This window comes from Rhinoderma darwinii, chromosome 3 (assembly GCF_050947455.1).
Source record: "Rhinoderma darwinii isolate aRhiDar2 chromosome 3, aRhiDar2.hap1, whole genome shotgun sequence".
Lineage (NCBI taxonomy): Eukaryota > Metazoa > Chordata > Amphibia > Anura > Rhinodermatidae > Rhinoderma > Rhinoderma darwinii.
Genome location: NC_134689.1, coordinates 125,525,076 through 125,543,222, shown reverse-complemented (window position 1 = coordinate 125,543,222; position 18,147 = coordinate 125,525,076).

Sequence of the window (18,147 nt, the reverse complement as noted above, 5' to 3'; positions counted from 1 at the left end):
TTTTCTGCCGCCCCACATCTGAACAGTTGCCATAGTTCTGCATTATCTACCTGAAAACGGGGTTTGTGAGCCCGGAAACATTTTTCAGTATTCTCAACTGTTTAAAACGGACTCCTTTTACTAAATAAATGAGACCTTTGATTTTATACAAGAGGTGAGTGGTAAATATTCTACACAGGCTGTCTAACCAATAAATATATCACCCAGTGGAGTGCCCCTCTCTTTTCCCATCATCTTTTTACTTGATACATGAGGGCCATTAAAGGGGTTGTACACTACCAGACAACTGTTAGGTCATAAGTACATGATCTGTGGGGGTCCGACACCCGGACCCCACACCGATCAGCTTCTCCGGTGGCCTTCAGGATCCGGATGTCATTGCACAGTATGCAATGTACGGAGCCGGAAGCTCCGTACATTGCATAACGGCCGTGCTGCAGAACTGCAGCTCTACTCCTATTCACTTGAATAGGAGCAGAGCTGCAGTACTGCAGCTTAACCACTATTACGTGACCACAGCCAACTGCTTCTAGCATGGAGCGGAGCAGCTGATCGGTGCGGGGTCCGTGTGTCGGACCCCCACAGATCATATGCTGATGGCCTATCAGGTGGATATGTCATCAGTTGTCCGGTAGTGGACAACTCCTAAAGGTATTTAGTCTAGAATTTTTATGTCTGACTATACCTTGGCTTCCAGGAATGCAGCAATGCCCATTTCACAGAATATTTCTTTGTATACATTGTGAAGTTTTCTTAAAGGGATTTTCATACAGATGTAACCATCTTTATCTTGACTTTTAACACATTAAATACACAGTGGCAAGATCCTTTATCTTGACTTTTCAATGACTTTTCAATGGCTTTTGTTGTGTGATATCACGCTGCAGCAAGTTATCAGAGTCAAGATCAAGATGGCTACCTCCGTATCTGAGACACTTGTGGCAGATCCACAGGGTATGCCGTAAAGGTTTGATATTTGGGGTTTTAACTCTGTCCCCCCCCCCCTCATCTCTCTGTGTACCTCACCCCTGTTCCCTAGCAAGCAGAATACAGCAGCAGACTGAATGAAGAGGTGGCGTTACAGAAAGAGCCAAGCATCCTGGTGGAACACCGGTCAGGGGACCCCCTTTCTCCCAATAGGTGGGGGTAATAGAGGTGGGACACCCACTTATAAGATATTTATGATATATCCTGTGGATATGCCATAAATGTCTGAGATGATTGTGATTAAAGTAAACCCACAAAATAAAAAGTTCACTTTTATGGACTTTCTCAAAGTTCTTCAACTTTTGAAAAGGCCACAGAATTGGTTTATAAACTTGAAGATTTAACATATAATTTTTGTGTCATTTCAGAATATTGCCCACATGTACAATGTAAAATTGTATTATGTGCTGTGTAGTACAGAACAAATCCAGTCTGTTTTTCATTCATAATTACAGATCAAGTTTTTTGGATTCATATTTTAGAGAAAAAAAAACCATCTAATCATAATTAGTGGTTCAGAAATTGCTCATTACTCTGAAAAATAAGGGTCTTTGTTCATTAATGAATCTGTTTTTCAGGCAACTGTTCACTGGGCATTCTGAATGGGTCACAATATCGGATTAGGACAGCTATCCTTCTTGGTTAACAGGGAAAAACGCTGCTTCAGACAAGCTGCCAGTTCTCTTTTTCTAAGAAAGAAGCATTTATCTTTCATTCAGATGTATGCAGGGACAATGGAAACACAGTAGTAGTTGCCAAAGCTATCCAGTTAAACATTTATATATATAGTATAGACTACGTAAAGTTACAGAATGGGGTCGCCGAGTGCTGAGGCGCATAGTTCATAAAATTCGCTGACGCTCTGCTGACTCAATAACTCCAGAGTTCCAAACCTTCTCTTTCATTAACATCCATATAAAAACTGTTCACCGGGAGCTTCATGGCATGGGTTTCCATAGACGAGCACCTGCATGCAAGCCTTGGTGTAAAGCACGCCGCCACTGGACTCTGGAGCAGTTGAAATGTGTTCTGTGGAGTGACGAATCACGCTTCTCTATCTGGCAGTCTGATGGAGGAGTCTGGGTTTGGCGAATACCAGGAGAACGTTACCTGCCTGACTACATTGTGCCAACTGCAAAAGTTTGGCGGAGGAGGGATAATGCTATGGGGTTATTTTTCAGGGGTTGGTCTAGGCCGCTTTGTTCCAGTGAAAGGAAATCTTAATACTTCAGCATACCAAGGCATCTTGGATAATTGTATGCTTCCAACTTTGTGGAAACAGTTTGGGAAAGGTCCTTTTCTGTTCCAGTATGACTGTGCCCCAGTGCACAAAGCAAGGTCCATTAAGGCATGGTTGGTTGGTTAAGTTTGGTGTGAAAGAACTTGACTGGTCCACAAAGAGCCCTGACCTCAACCCCATTGAACACCTTTGGGATGTACAAGAACGGAAATTGCGACCCACGACCTCTCGTCCAACATCTGTGTCTGACCTCACAAATGCTCTTATGCATGAACTCCCACAGACACACTCTTGTAGAAAGCTTTCCTACAAGAGTGGAAGTTGTTTTAGCTGCAAAGGGGGGACCAACTCTATCTTAATTCCTATGGATTTAGAATGGGATGTCATAAAAGCTCCTGTAGGTGTAATGTGTAGGTGTCCCGATACTTTTGTCCATATAGTGTATATACACACTATATTGTGTACTACACCCTAAGTTTGCAAAAAGTATAATTCGACTTTATACAGTCATTTCTTTGCAGGTGTTTATAGCCTCTTCACTTTGATATAAATGTCTGACATGATTAGGGCAGGTGCAATGTATGATTACCAAAATGATCCGTTACAGAACTCTCAAACCTTAGTCTGAACTAAACCACCTGCTCCGGAAGCTGCAAGATAACACAGTCTACAGGTAGACTTGGTTCTTTTTAACAATTGGGTACAGTGTGATAAATGTTACAGGATGACTTGCCAAGTCCTTGTACATTTTCTGAAAGTTAATCAATACTTCTGCTTTGAAACGAGTCTATTCCAGTTTCTCTTGAGATGAAGCTCTGAGTCTAGGACAGCGTTATATAAGTAACCTAAACTTTGATTTCCTCATACCTTCTTTTTAATGATAGAGAGATGACATACTATACAGCGCAAATAATAGCATTTAGGTATAAATGTATGTCTGAACTAGGCTAATAATCTATTGCATATCTATTTTCTCCCATTCACTTCAATGGGAGAAGATGGCTGCCATACCTGCTACCGGCTACATGCGTGTCGGTGATTCACAGTGAGCAATAAGAAATTCATGGGAAGCAGCGCTCGTACAAGGGCTGCACCCCCTTCAAGACAGCTGATCTGCGGGGGTCGGACCCGAACCATCAGTTATTAATGGCCGATCCTGAGGATAGGCCATCCATTTTAACTGGCTGGAAAACCCCTTTAAAAAGAAAAAGTCTCCAGTTTTACACAAGAGCTTGCCTCAATTGGACATTAACTTCTCTAAAAAAAAAACACCCTGAAAATCAGCTCATCATTACAAGTCAACTGCTGAAACCACCAGTAATAAGATTATAATGCCGGGGGAAGCTCTGGACAGACACGGATTTCCCATGCATGAGCCCACTCAACACACTAGTGCCCTTTTTAGTTGATCTCTGCTCTAGGGAACGTCCTGAGTTGGAAACCTCCCTGTTATGGCAGGAAGGAGGGGAAGGGGATAAGTGAGCCCTAATCTACACACCGCCCTGTCCCTGCCTACTTGCAACGACCCGCCCTAGGCGACGGGGTACAACTGAGCGGCTGTCCCTACACTGACTAAGTGCAAGGGAATACAAACAGGGAACAAGCAAGGGAAGGGGCAGTAGCCCACGGAACACTGTGAGGAAACAGAGAGGTAAACGAGCAGTCAGAATCAGGATGTCACGAAGTATACGAACGCAGAGCAAGGAGCAGGAAGCAAGCCGGGGTCAGAGCGAAGCAGGATAAGCGGAAGCTGTAGCAAGGCTGAAGCAAGGCTGTAGCGGGGCCAGGAAACCAGGAAGAATCACAAGCAATGAGGAAGAGAAAACGGCAGGTATAAATGGACAGGGGCGGAGCTAACTCCGAGTGACCAGGCCGCGATAGACTCTCCCACTCCTGAGCCTGCCACCCTGATTGGTGGGAGCCGGAGTCAGTCTAAGAGGTCCGGCCTCAGGTGTCGATTGATTAATCCTGGGAGTATCCACAGACGTAGTGCCTGGCAGATCCTTTACAGTACCCCCCCTTTTATGAGGGGCCACCGGACCCTTACTAAGAGGACCTGGTTTAGTGGGGAAGAGAAGGTGGAACCTCCTGACCAATACCCCAGCGTGAACATCTCGAGCAGGTACTCAAGTCCTCTCCTCTGGCTCGTATCCTCTCCAATGGACCAGGTACTGGAGGGAGCCCTGGATCATCCTACTGTCCACAATCTTGGCCACCTCGAATTCCACCCCCACAGGGGTGAGAATGGGAACAGGAGGTTTCCTCGAGGGGGGCCAGGACGGGGAGCAGCGTTTAAGGAGGGAGGCATGAAAGACGTCGTGTATGCGAAAGGATGGGGGCAGCTCCAGACGGAAGGATACAGGGTTGAGGACTTCAATGACCTTATAAGGTCCAATAAATCGGGGAGCAAACTTCCTGGACGGGACCTTAAGGCGCAAGTTCCTAGACGACAACCACACCAGATCCCCGACGACAAACCGGGGGTTAGCAGAACGTCTTCTATCAGCCTGAATTTTTTGTACGCTCTGGGACGCCTCTAGGTTCTTCTGAACCTGGGCCCAAACTGTGCACAGTTCCCGATGAACGACCTCTACCTCGGGATTATTGGAACTACCAGGAGAAACGGAGGAGAACCGTGGATTAAACCCGAAATTACAGAAAAACGGGGAGACCCCTGACGAGTTACTGACCCGGTTATTCAGGGAAAATTCGGCGAGGGGAATGAATGAGACCCAATCAAATTGACAGTCAGAGATGAAACACCTTAAATATTGTTCCAGGGATTGATTAGTCCTCTCCGTTTGGCCATTAGTTTCGGGATGGAAGGCGGAGGAGAAGGACAGATCAATCTCCAACTTTTTACAAAAGGCTCTCCAAAATAAAGAAATAAATTGTACCCCTCTGTCAGAAACGATATTGACTGGGACCCCATGGAGACGCAGAATGTGTTTAACAAACAAAGAAGCTAACGTCTTGGCGTTAGGTAGTTTCTTAAGGGGCACAAAGTGGCACATCTTGCTGAAGCGGTCTACTACCACCCACACCACCGACTTGCCTTGAGATGGAGGCAAATCGGTGATAAAATCCATGGAGATATGGGTCCAAGGTCTCTGGGGAATGGGCAAAGAACGTAGTAAGCCCGCAGGTCGGGACCTAGGGGTCTTGGACCTAGCACAAACCTCACAAGCGGTGACGTAAGCCCTAATGTCTTTAGGCAACGCAGGCCACCAATAGTTTCTGGTAATGAGGTGTTTGGTACCCAAGATGCCAGGATGACCAGATAGTGCGGAGTCATGGATTTCCCTAAGTACCCTTAGCCGGTATTGCAGGGGGACAAACAGCTTGTCCACAGGGAGGTTCCCGGGAGCTGAACCTTGATCAGCCGCAATATCAGAGACTAAATCAGAATCAGTGGCAGAAACGATTATACCAGGGGGTAAAATACAAGCAGGATCCTTCTCAGAAGGAGGATTGGCCATGAAACTACGTGACAGTGCATCAGCCTTAATATTTTTGGACCCAGCCCTATGGGTGACCAAAAAGTTAAATCTGGTAAAAAATAGCGCCCATCGAGCTTGTCTCGGATTAAGCCTCCGGGCAGATTCTAGGAAAACCAGATTCTTGTGGTCAGTAAGGACCGTTACCTGGTGTCTGGCCCCCTCCAGGAAGTGACGCCACTCTTCAAAAGCCCATTTAATGGCTAAAAGTTTGCGCTTGCCAATATCATAGTTACTCTCCGTGGGCGAAAACTTCCTGGAGAAGTAAGCACAGGGGCGGAGATGGGTGAGGGACCTGGTACCCTGGGACAAGACAGCCCCCACTCCCACCTCGGACGCGTCAACCTCCACGATAAATGGCTCCCTTTGGTTGGGCTGAACCAGCACAGGGGCCGAGATAAAGCACTTATTGAGGGTCTCAAAAGCCTGGACGGCCTCAGGAGGCCAGTGGAGGACATCAGCACCCTTGCGAGTGAGGTCCGTAAGAGGCTTAGCGACGACCGAGAAGTTGGCAATAAATCTCCTGTAATAGTTAGCGAACCCCAAAAAACACTGTAGCGCCTTCAGGGAGGCAGGTTGGACCCATTCCGCCACAGCCTGAACCTTGGCAGGGTCCATGCGGAATTCATGAGGAGTGAGGATTTGACCCAAAAATGGTATCTCCTGTACCCCAAACACACATTTTTCGGTTTTCGCAAACAGATTATTTTCCCGGAGGACCTGGAGCACCTTCCTGACATGCTCCACTTGGGAGGACCAGTCCTTGGAAAACACCAGTATGTCATCAAGGTACACTACAAGAAAATTTCCCAGGTAATCTCTCAGAATTTCATTAATAAAATTCTGGAAGACAGCAGGGGCATTACACAACCCAAAGGGCATGACCAGGTATTCGAAATGACCTTCGGGTGTGTTGAACGCGGTCTTCCACTCATCCCCCTCTTTGATGCGGATAAGGTTATACGCCCCCACGTTCAGGACATGAAAGATTAAATATCCTACCCTTAGGAAGCTTAGCACCTGGTACCAAATCGATAGCGCAATCGTAATCTCTATGAGGGGGCAACACCTCAGAGGCCTCCTTAGAGAAAACATCAGCGAAGTCCTGAACAAACTCAGGTAGCGTGTTTACCTCCTCACGGGGAGAAATAGAGTTAACCGAAAGACATGACGTCAGGCATTCACTACCCCATTTGGTGAGATCCCCAGTATTCCAATCAAACGTTGGATTATGCAACTGCAACCAGGGAAGACCTAATACCAGATCGGACGATAATCCCTGCATCAACAGTACAGAGCACTGCTCCAAATGCATGGAGCCAACAAGGAGTTCAAAAACAGGAGTATGCTGAGTAAAATAACCATTAGCAAGAGGAGTGGAGTCGATACCCACTACCGGGACAGGATTAGGCAAATCAATAACAGGCATTTTTATAGACATAGCAAATTCCACAGACATGATATTAGCAGATGAGCCTGAATCCATGAAGGCACTGCCGGTGGCAGACCGACCACCAAACGAGACCTGAAAGGGAAGCAAAATTTTATTGCGTTTCATATTAACGGGAAATACCTGTGCGCCCAAGTGACCTCCCCGATGATCACTTAGGCGCGGAAGTTTTCCGGCTGCTTATTCTTGCGCCTGGGAAAGGTGTTCAGTTGATGCTTGTCATCCCCACAATAGAAGCAGAGACCATACTTCCTACGGAACTCTCTACGTTGTCGGGGGGACACGGAGGCCCCGAGTTGCATGGGTACCTCCGAGTCTTCCGTGGAAGAGCGAGGAGACGGGACCTCGGGGGGAATCGCAGGGAAGTCAGAGGGGAAAACACTGAAACGTTCAAGCTGTCGTTCCCTGAGACGTCGGTCAAGTCGTACTGCTAAGGCCATAACCTGGTCTAGGGAGTCAGAAAATGGGTAGCTAACAAGCAGATCCTTCAGGGCGTTAGATAAGCCTAACCTAAACTGGCACCTTAGGGCCGGGTCATTCCACGAGAAGCTACGCACCACTTTCTAAAGTCAGAACAGTATTTCTCAACGGGTCTCCTACCCTGACGTAAGGTCACCAGCTGACTCTCGGCCAAGGCAGTCCTGTCAGTCTCGTCGTAAATGAGTCCGAGGGCAGAGAAAAAACGATCAACGGAGGAAAGTTCAGGGGCGTCAGGAGCCAAGGAGAAGGCCCACTCTTGGGGCCCTTCCTGGAGTCGGGATATAATGATTCCCACCCGCTGGTTCTCGGAACCTGAGGAGTGAGGTTTTAGACGGAAGTAAAGTCTGCAATTCTCCCGAAAGGAGAGAAAAGTCTTACGGTCCCCTGAGAACCGGTCAGGTAACTTGAGGTTAGGTTCTAGAGGTGAGGCGAGGGGTACTACTATGGCAGCGTCAGGCTGGTTGACCCTGAGCCAGGGCCTGGACCTGTAGGGAGAGGCCCTGCATCTGCTGGGTCAGGGTCTCAAGGGGGTTCATGATAGAGTAGAAGAAAGGGTAGACTAGGTATAGGCTTGTGATTATGTTATGGCAGGAAGGAGGGGAAGGGATAAGTGAGCCCTAATCTACCCACCACCCTGTCCCTGCCTACTTGCAACGACCCGCCCTAGGCGACGGGGTACAACTGGGCGGCGGTCCCTACGCTGACTAAGTGCAAGGGAATACAAACAGGGAACAAGCAAGGGAAGGGGCAGTAGCCCACGGAACACCGTGAGGAAACAGAGAGGTAAACGAGCAGTCAGAATCAGGATGTCACGAAGTATACGAACGCAGAGCAAGGAGCAGGAAGCAAGCCGGGGTCAGAGCGAAGCAGGATAAGCGGAAGCTGTAGCAAGGCTGAAGCAAGGCAGTAGCAGGCTGGAGCAAGGCTGTAGCGGGGCCAGGAAACCAGGAAGAATCACAAGCAATGAGGAAGAGAAAACGGCAGGTATAAATGGACAGGGGGCGGAGCTAACTCCGAGTGACTAGGCCGCGATAGACTCTCCCACTCCTGAGCCTGCCACCCTGATTGGTGGGAGCCGGAGTCAGTCTAAGAGGTCCGGCCTCAGGTGTCGATTGATTAATCCTGGGAGTATCCACAGACGTAGTGCCTGGCAGATCCTTTACACTCCCTTTATGACAACTATATGCCCAGATAGGGTATATGGGCAAGGTTCCCAACTGGTTTTTAATTGAAGAAGTCATATAGGAGATATAAAATCACTAATGAAAGGGGAGTTTAGTGGTCCTGCTCTACAATATATATGCTTCTCTGCATTACACCAGCCCAAAAGTTGGAGATTTTAGCATATGCTGAATGCTAAACAGGTGTTTTGCTTTATATAATAGTCACTTATTTTAGGTAGGTTTTGTATGCTAACCACTATATTGAGCTCTGGAAGAGTGATGATATGTTTGTACCACTTTAAAAATAGAAAAAATTCCTTTCATTCAGTATTAGTGGAATTTGACAGCTGCCAGATTATCAGACATCCTGGACTATGTGAGGGTCGTCCCGGCGTAGGCAGCGCAATGACATCAATGATGGACACCTAACTACTATATGGGGGCCTAACTACTATATGAGGGAACTAACTACTATTACTGGTATTATTAAGTCATTAAGTGGTGATAATATGTGGTCATGGTCACTTTGTATTTTTCAGGTTCAGTATGGTGGTATTATTGAGTCACTATGTGGTGGTAATACTATATGTGGTCATGATGTGGAGTTATTATTCAGTAACGGTATGTTGGTATTATTCAATCACTATGTAGTAGTAATATGTGATCATGGTGTGGTGGTATTATTCCATGACAATATTGCAGTATTATTCAGTCACTATGTGGTGGTAATATGAGGTCATAGAGTGGAGGTATTATTCACTAACGATATGTTGGTGTTCAGTTACTATGTGGTGGTAATATGTAGTCATGATGTGGCTGTACTAGTCAGTTACAGTATGGTGATATTATTCAGTCACTATGTGGTGGTAATATGTGGTCATGGTGTGGAGGTATTATTCAGTAACAAGATGGGGGTGTTATTTAGTCACTATGTAGTGGGAATATGTGGTCATGGTGTGGAGGTATTTATTATTCAGTAACAGAATGGGGGTGTTATTCTTTCAGTATGTGGTTAGAATATGTGGTCATGGTGTAGAGATATTATTCAGTAACAGTATGGTGGTATTATTCAGACACTATGCGATCATAGTGTGGGGGTATTATTTAGTAGTGTGGGGGTATTATTTAGCAGTATGCTGGTATTATTCAATCACTATGTGGTGTTAATATGTGGTTATGGTATGGAGGTATTATTCAGTAACAATATGGTGGTGTTATTCAGCCTCTATGTGGTGGTAATATGAGGTCATAGTATGGTGGTATTATTCACCAACAATATGGTGGTGTTCAGTCATTATATGGTGGTAATATGTGGTCATGGTGTGGAGGTATTATTCAGTCACTATATGATTGTAATATATGGTCATGGTGTAGAGGTATTTTTCAGTAACAGTATGGGCATGTTATTTAGTCACTATATGGTGGTAATATGTGGTCATGGTGTGCATGTATTATTCAGTAATAATATAGGGGTAAAATTCAGTCACTATGTGGTGATAATATATGGTCATATTGTGGCAGTATTAAACAGTAACAGTATGGTGGTATTATTCAGTCACTATGTAGTGGTAATGTAATGTCAGGATAGGGAGACAGACAGGTGAGCCCTAATCTACCCACCACTCAGTCCCTGCCTACTTGCACAGCCCGTCCTAGGCGACGGCGTACAACTGGGTGATGGTCCCTACGCTCAATATGTGCACGACAGACAAACAAGACAAGGGAACACAAAAGCAAAGGAATGTGGGGCAGTTGCCCACGGCAACACCGTGAGCAACAGAGTAGTGGACGAGCCGAGTCAAACCAGGAGTGTACGAGGTAACAAATGCAGAGCAGGAGAATAGTCAGTCAAGCCAGGGTCAATATGAAACAGAGGTAAATGATAACAGCAGGAACAGCAGAGCCAGGAAACAAGAGAATCACAGGCAAAGGACAAGCAGAAAATGAAGGTATAAGTAGACCAAGGGCGGGAGCTATAACCGTCTGGCCAGGCTGCTATAGGCTCTCGAACTCCTCAACCTACCAGCCTGAGTGGTAGCAGATCGAGTCACTCTAGCAGACCTAGGAACAGATGTAGGCTGATTAACCACGGGCGTCGACACAGAAGCTGTGTCAGGCAAATCCTTCACAGGTAATATGTAGTCTTGGTGAGGTGGTACTATTCAGTAACAGTATGGTAGTATTATTCAGCCACTATGTGGTGGTAATATGTGGTCAAGGTGTGGAGATACAGTATCACTTAGTAACAGTATGTTGGTAATATTCATTCACTATGTGGTTGGAATATGTGATCATGATGTGGAGGTTTTGTTCAGTAACAGTATGGTGGTATTATTCAGACACTGTGTGGTCATGTGTGGGGGTATTTTTTAGTAATAGTATGCTGGTATTATTCATTCACTATGTGGTGGTAATATATGGTCATGGTGTGGCTGTATTTTTCAGTAAAAATTTGGTGGTGTTATTCAGTCACTATATGGTTGTAATATGTGGTCATGGTGTGGAGGTATTATTCATTCACTATATGGTTTAAATATATTTTTATGGTGTGGAGGTATTTTTCAGTAACTGTATGGGGGTATTATTTAGTCACTATGTGGTGGTAATATGTGATCGTGATGTGGCAGTATTATTCAGTTACAGCATGGTGGTATTGTATAGTCACTATGTGGTGGTAATACATGGTTATGGTTTGGCGGTATTTATTCAGTAACAGTATGCTAGTAATGTTCATTCACTATATAGTTGGAATATGTGATCATGGTGAGGAGGTTTTATTCAGTAACAGTATGCTGGTATTATTTAGTCACTATGTGGTTGGAATATGTGGTCATGGTGTGGAGGTATTTTTCAGTAACTGTATGGGGGTGTTATTTAGTCACTATGTAGTGGTAATATGTGATCGTGATGTGGCAGTATTATTGAGTTACAGCATGGTGGTATTGTATAGTCATTAAGTGGTGGTAATATGTGGTTATGGTGTGAAAGTATTATTCAGTAACAGTATAATTGTATTATTCAATCACTATGTGGTGGTAATACATGGTTATGGTGTGGCTGTATTTTTTCAGTAACAGTATGCTGGTAATGTTCATTCACTATATATTTGGAATATGTGATCATGGTGTGGAGGTTTTATTCAGTAACAGTATGCTGGTATTATTTAGTCACTATGTGGTTGGAATATGTGGTCATAGTATGGAGGTATTATTTAGTAACAGTATGGTGGTTTATTCAGACACTATGTGGTCATGACGTGGCTGTACTAGTCAGTTACAGTATGGTGGTATTATTCAGTCACTATGTGGTGATAATATGTTGTCATGGTGTGGAGGTATTATTCAGTAACAGTATAAGGGTGTTATTTAGTCACTATGTGGTGGTAATATGTGGTCATGGTGTGGCGGTATTATTCAGTAAAAGTATTGTGATATTATTTAGTCACTGTGTATTGATAATATATTGTCATGTATAGAAGTATTCAGTCATTATGGTTGAAAAATATGGTCATGGTGTGGAGGTATTTTCAAGTAACAGTATGGGGGTGTTATTTAGTCATTATGTGGTGATATGTGGTAATGGTGTGGCGTTATTATTCAGTAACAGTACGGTGGTATTATATAGTCATTATGTGGTGATATTATGTGGTTATGGTGTAAAGGTATTATTCTGTAAGAATATGGTGGTATTACTTAGTCACTATGTGGTGGTAATATATGGGCATGGTGTAGCAGCATTATTCGGTAACAGTATGGTGGTATTATTCAGTCACTATGTAATTGTAATATGTGGTCATGGTGTGACGATATTTAGTAACAGAATGGAGGTGTTATTCAGTCACTATGTAGTAGTAATATGCCTTCATGGTGTTGGGGTATTGTGGGTCCCTTGTATAGTGGTATCATTGGTAATATTGGCCTTAGTATACTGGGTTTCATTCAGTAATAATATGGTGATATTTGTTTCTTGTATAGAGGTATTACTTGGCAACTTTATGACTGTATAATTTAGAGGTATATTATCATACTTAGATAATGGTCTTATAGCTATGTTGCTTTTGAGACTAGTTACACTACTGGGGCCCGCGTATCTGAGCAACAAGAGGGGTGAGCTTGAGACCTATAATACCTTATTTACCCCCCTGCAGCCCAAAATCTTATTCTAACATAAATATGCCACGGTTACTGTGTTTTTAAAATCAGAGGAGTCTTCTAACTGGCTATCTCTGCGCAATCATCCGTTTTGGGTAGTGTGAAATTCCACATTTATTTAAAATTTGGTGCAATCCATCAGAATTCCTAGATTATCAAATACTAGATTAAGGACCTTTTACTGTACATTGCATTGTGCCCCAAGATTTAATCCATAAAGTACATCGTGTTGCGTAGAATCACTGTACCAGTTTAAAAAAAAAGTAGGCCTTAGAGGAAAAGGGTATGGCTTAGAGAAAAAGGGGCAATGTAATGGCAGGAAGGAGGTGAAGGGAACAAGTGAGCCCTAATCTACCCACCGCCCTGTCCCTGCCTACTTGCAACGACCCGCCCTAGGCGACGGGGTACAACTTGGCGGCGGTCCCTACGCTGTCTAAGTGCAAGGGAGTACAAACAGGGAACACGCAAGGGAAGGGGCAGTAGCCCACGGAACGCCGCGAGGAAACGGAGCGGTGAATGAGTAGTCAGGATCAGGATGAAGTGGAGTATACCAACGAGAGCACGGAGCAGGAAGCAAGCCAGGGGCAAAGCGAAGCAGGATAAGCGGAACTGAAGCAAGGCAGAAGCACGGCAGAAGCAGGCTGGAGCAAGGCAGCAGTGGGGCCAGGAATCCAAGAAGAATAACAAGTACTGAGGAAGAGAACACGGCAGGTATAAATGGACAGGGGGCGGAGCTAACTCCGACTGACCAGGCCGCGATAGGCTCTCCCACTCCTGAGCCTGCCACCCTGGTTGGTGGGAGCCGGTGTCAGTCTAAGAGGTCTGGCCTCAGGTGTCGACTGATTAATCCCGGGAGTATACACAGACGTAGTACCTGACAGATCCTTTACAGTACTCCCCCTTTTATGAGGGGCCACCGGACCCTTACTAAGAGGACCCGGTTTAGTGGGGAAGAGAAGGTGGAACCTCCTGATCAATACCCCAGCGTGATCATCACGAGCAGGTACCCAAGTCCTCTCCTCCGGCCCGTATCCTCTCCAATGGACCAGGTACTGGAGGGAGCCCTGGATCATCCTACTGTCCATAATCTTGGCCACCTCGAATTCCACCCCCTCAGGGGTGAGAACGGGAACAGGAGGTTTCCTCGAGGGGGACAAGGACGGGGAGCAGCGTTTAAGGAGGGAGGCATGGAAGACGTCATGTATGCGAAAGGATGGGGGCAGCTCCAGACGGAAGGATACAGGGTTGAGGACTTCAATGATCTTATAAGGTCCAATAAATCGGGGAGCAAACTTCCTGGACGGGACCTTAAGGCACAAGTTCCTGGACGACAACCAGACCAGATCCCCGACGACAAACCGGGGGTTAGCAGAACGTCTACTATCAGCCTGAATCTTTTGTACGCTCTGGGACGCCTCTAGGTTCTTCTGAACCTGGGCCCAGACTGTGCACAGTTCCCGATGAACTTCCTCTACCTCGGGATTATTGGAACAACCAGGAGAAACGGAGGAGAACCTTGGGTTAAACCCGAAATTACAGAAAAACGGGGAGACCCCTGACGAGTTACTGACCCGGTTATTCAGGGAAAATTCGGCAAGGGGAAGGAATGAGACCCAATCAAATTGACAGTCAGAGATGAAACACCTTAAATATTGTTCCAGGGATTGGTTAGTCCTTTCCGTTTGGCCATTAGTTTCGGGATGGAAGGCGGAGGAGAAGGACAGATCAATCTCCAACTTTTTACAAAAAGCTCTCCAAAATAAGGAAACAAATTGTACCCCTCTGTCAGAAACGATATTGACTGGGGCCCCATGGAGACGCAGGATGTGTTTAACAAACAAAGAAGCTAACGTCTTGGCGTTAGGTAGTTTCTTAAGGGGCACAAAGTGGCACATCTTGCTGAAGCGGTCTACTACCACCCACACCACCGACTTGCCCTGAGATGGAGGCAAATCGGTGATAAAATCCATGGAGATATGGGTCAAAGGTCTATGGGGAATGGGCAAGGAACGTAGTAAGCCCGCAGGTCGGGACCTAGGGGTCTTGGACCTAGCACAAACCTCACAAGCGGCGACGTAAGCCCTAACGTCTTTAGGCAACCCAGGCCACCAATAGTTTCTGGTAATGAGGTGTTTGGTACCCAAGATGCCAGGATGACCAGATAGTGCGGAGTCATGGTTTTCCCTGAGTACCCTTAGCCGGTATTGCAGGGGGACAAACAGTTTGTCCCCAGGGAGGTTCCCGGGAGCTGAACCTTGATCAGCCGCGATGTCAGAAGCTAAATCAGAATCAGTGGCAGAAACGATTATACCAGGGGGTAAAATACAAGCAGGATCCTTCTCGGAAGGAGGATTGGCCATGAAACTACGTGACAGTGCATCAGCCTTAATATTTTTGGACCCAGCCCTATAGGTAACCAAGAAATTTAATCTGGTAAAGAATAGTGCCCAACGAGCTTGTCTAGGATTAAGCCTCCGGGCAGATTCTAGGAAAACCAGATTCTTGTGGTCAGTAAGGACCGTTACCTGGTGTCTGGCCCCCTCCAGGAAGTGACGCCACTCTTCAAAAGCCCATTTAATGGCTAAAAGTTCGCGGTTGCCAATATCATAGTTACTCTCCGTGGGCGAAAACTTCCTAGAGAAGTAAGCACAGGGGCGGAGATGGGTGAGGGAGCTGGTACCCTGGGACAAGACGGCCCCCACTCCCACCTCGGATGCGTCAACCTCCACAATAAATGAAGGAATAAAAGCAAAAAAGCCAAAAAAACGGGTGTCTTCTATGCGCTATTGATCAATAGGATCTTCCAAAGGACGTGTATTCCAAGTTCCTCAAGGATAACGGTATAGTCGGTATTGAAAGGATTTATTGATACAAGAAGATATAAAAACACAACTGTTTAACAATGAACAGTTTCGAAACCGGACCGGTTTCTTCCTCAGGTAGTATGTAAATGAAAGGGTGGGGTGTCGGTTAAATAACCGAGTGAAAGGTCAATTAAAAACAAGAACTACCGGGTCAGATACACAAATAAAAACACCAACTCAAATTACATATCAGAGTGTACATATGATTACAGTCAAAGTAAAAAAATATATAAAATATATGATATATATGAACTATGTACAAATGTCCAATGAAAGATGATTCATTTCTGTGTGTTATGCTTGGAATATGTCCGGCTGTTGAAAACATCCTGTATTAAACGGGATTGAACGTATACATATATACCAAAAAAATGCACATACATAATTGTATTATTTTAAAAATGTATATATTATAAATAAGTTTAAAATTTAATAGGGTTAAAAGGATATTAATAAAAAGAAGAATGATTTAAAAAGGGGAAAGCTTAAAACATAGCTTCCTTTCTGACTATTTTAGAGTCTATGTTAGTTCATTTCCTGAATATAATTGTCCTAAAGAAAACTCGGGCTACAGGTGGAGTACCATTCTAGTAATCGTTATTTCTGGACGTAATATTAAAGATAGATTCTCCTTTTGCTCATTTTATTCAGTTTGTCTATTTTGCTATACAAATTCGTAAATACCAAACTAAGATAGTTTTTGTGCAGATTCTATATTGGTACATATATATATATATATTTTTATAAATGATGTGCGCATAACTATACTATTTTCGTCAAAAGTTATAATAGTGCCAGTTTTATCATTGTACTGGTCTTGGTGTTACTCACAAATGATCAAAGTTTGGTGGTTTTGATTTTTAATGTCAAACAGATTATTTCTTTCGATACGATATTTACCACTTGTTGAGGAACTTTGTATATGTATACACATATATAATTACATATAACGAATTTCCCATTTATTTCCATATAATGGGATTCATCTAACGTAAATTCGTTATATTAAATTATCATCTCTGTCATTTCATTCAAACCTGCAGGTTTTAGGGTCTTCAATTTGTATATCCAAAAGATTTCTCTCTTGCACAGTGAATCATATCTGTCCGCTCGGTTGTCATTTATATGTTCAATTGGTGTAATATGGAAACAACTAAAGTCATTATTATGAAACAAAGTACAGTGTTTGGAGACACTGTGCAAGAGGAATTTTTTCTTACAGTTAGAACGATGTTTATTTAGCCGACAATGCAAGAATTGGATTGTTCTTCCTACATATTGTAGACCGCAGACACAGTCAATGAGGTAGATAACGTAATTTGACTGGCAATTTAACTGTGTTTCGATTTGGTACTCGTTTTTTGTTTGGTTTGATTTAAAAGAATCTGTGGTGCGTATACTAAGACAACATAAACATTTCTTTTTCCTGCATTTGGAGCTCCCCTTTAAATATGCACTTGAGGACATAGTATTTTGTTGGGGCATCGTTTGTCTTCCAGAAAAATTAATCTTACTCGGTGCTAAAATGTTCTTCATAGTTTTTGCTCTCTTAAAAGTAATCATTGGTTTTAAAGGTAGGCTATTTTTTAAAAACGGATCAGTGTGTAAAATGTACCAATATTTATTCATGATATCCTTGATATTTTTGTGTGCAGCGTTATATTTAGTTATGAAGTTGAAGGAGAAAAACTTTTTTATTTGTTCATCTTTCGCTTTTTTTGTGTCTATTATATCAACAGCTTCAATACCATTTGATAGTGTAACCTTAGGGGGCAAACAATCCTCTTGACTTAAAATCACTGTTTTTTTGTATGCATCAGAGAGGAGTTTTTTTGGATAATTTTTTTCTTTAAATCTTTTTTGTAAGATACGACTTTGATCGTTAAAGTCTTTGTTCGATGTACAGTTTTTTCTAATTCTTTTATACTGACTATATGGGATGTTTTTTAGCCACTTATGATAGTGGCTGCTCTTATAGTCCAAATAGCTATTGCTATCCACTTTTTTGAAGTGGGTACGGGTGATGATTTTACTCGTAGTTTTGACTATTGTTAAATCCAAAAAATCGATTTCAATTGGTTGTATGTTGAACGTAAAATTTATCCCCCAGGTATTAATGTTCAGCATCTGACAAAACTCTGTCGCTGTTGTAAGATCACCTTCCCAAATTAAGAACAGATCATCTATAAATCTTCTAAATAGTAAGATATTGGTGTTTGCCCGTGGATGTTGCCAGATATATTCCTCCTCAAACATTCCCATGAAGATATTTGCATAGCTAGGAGCTACCCTTGTCCCCATAGCTGTGCCTTTTA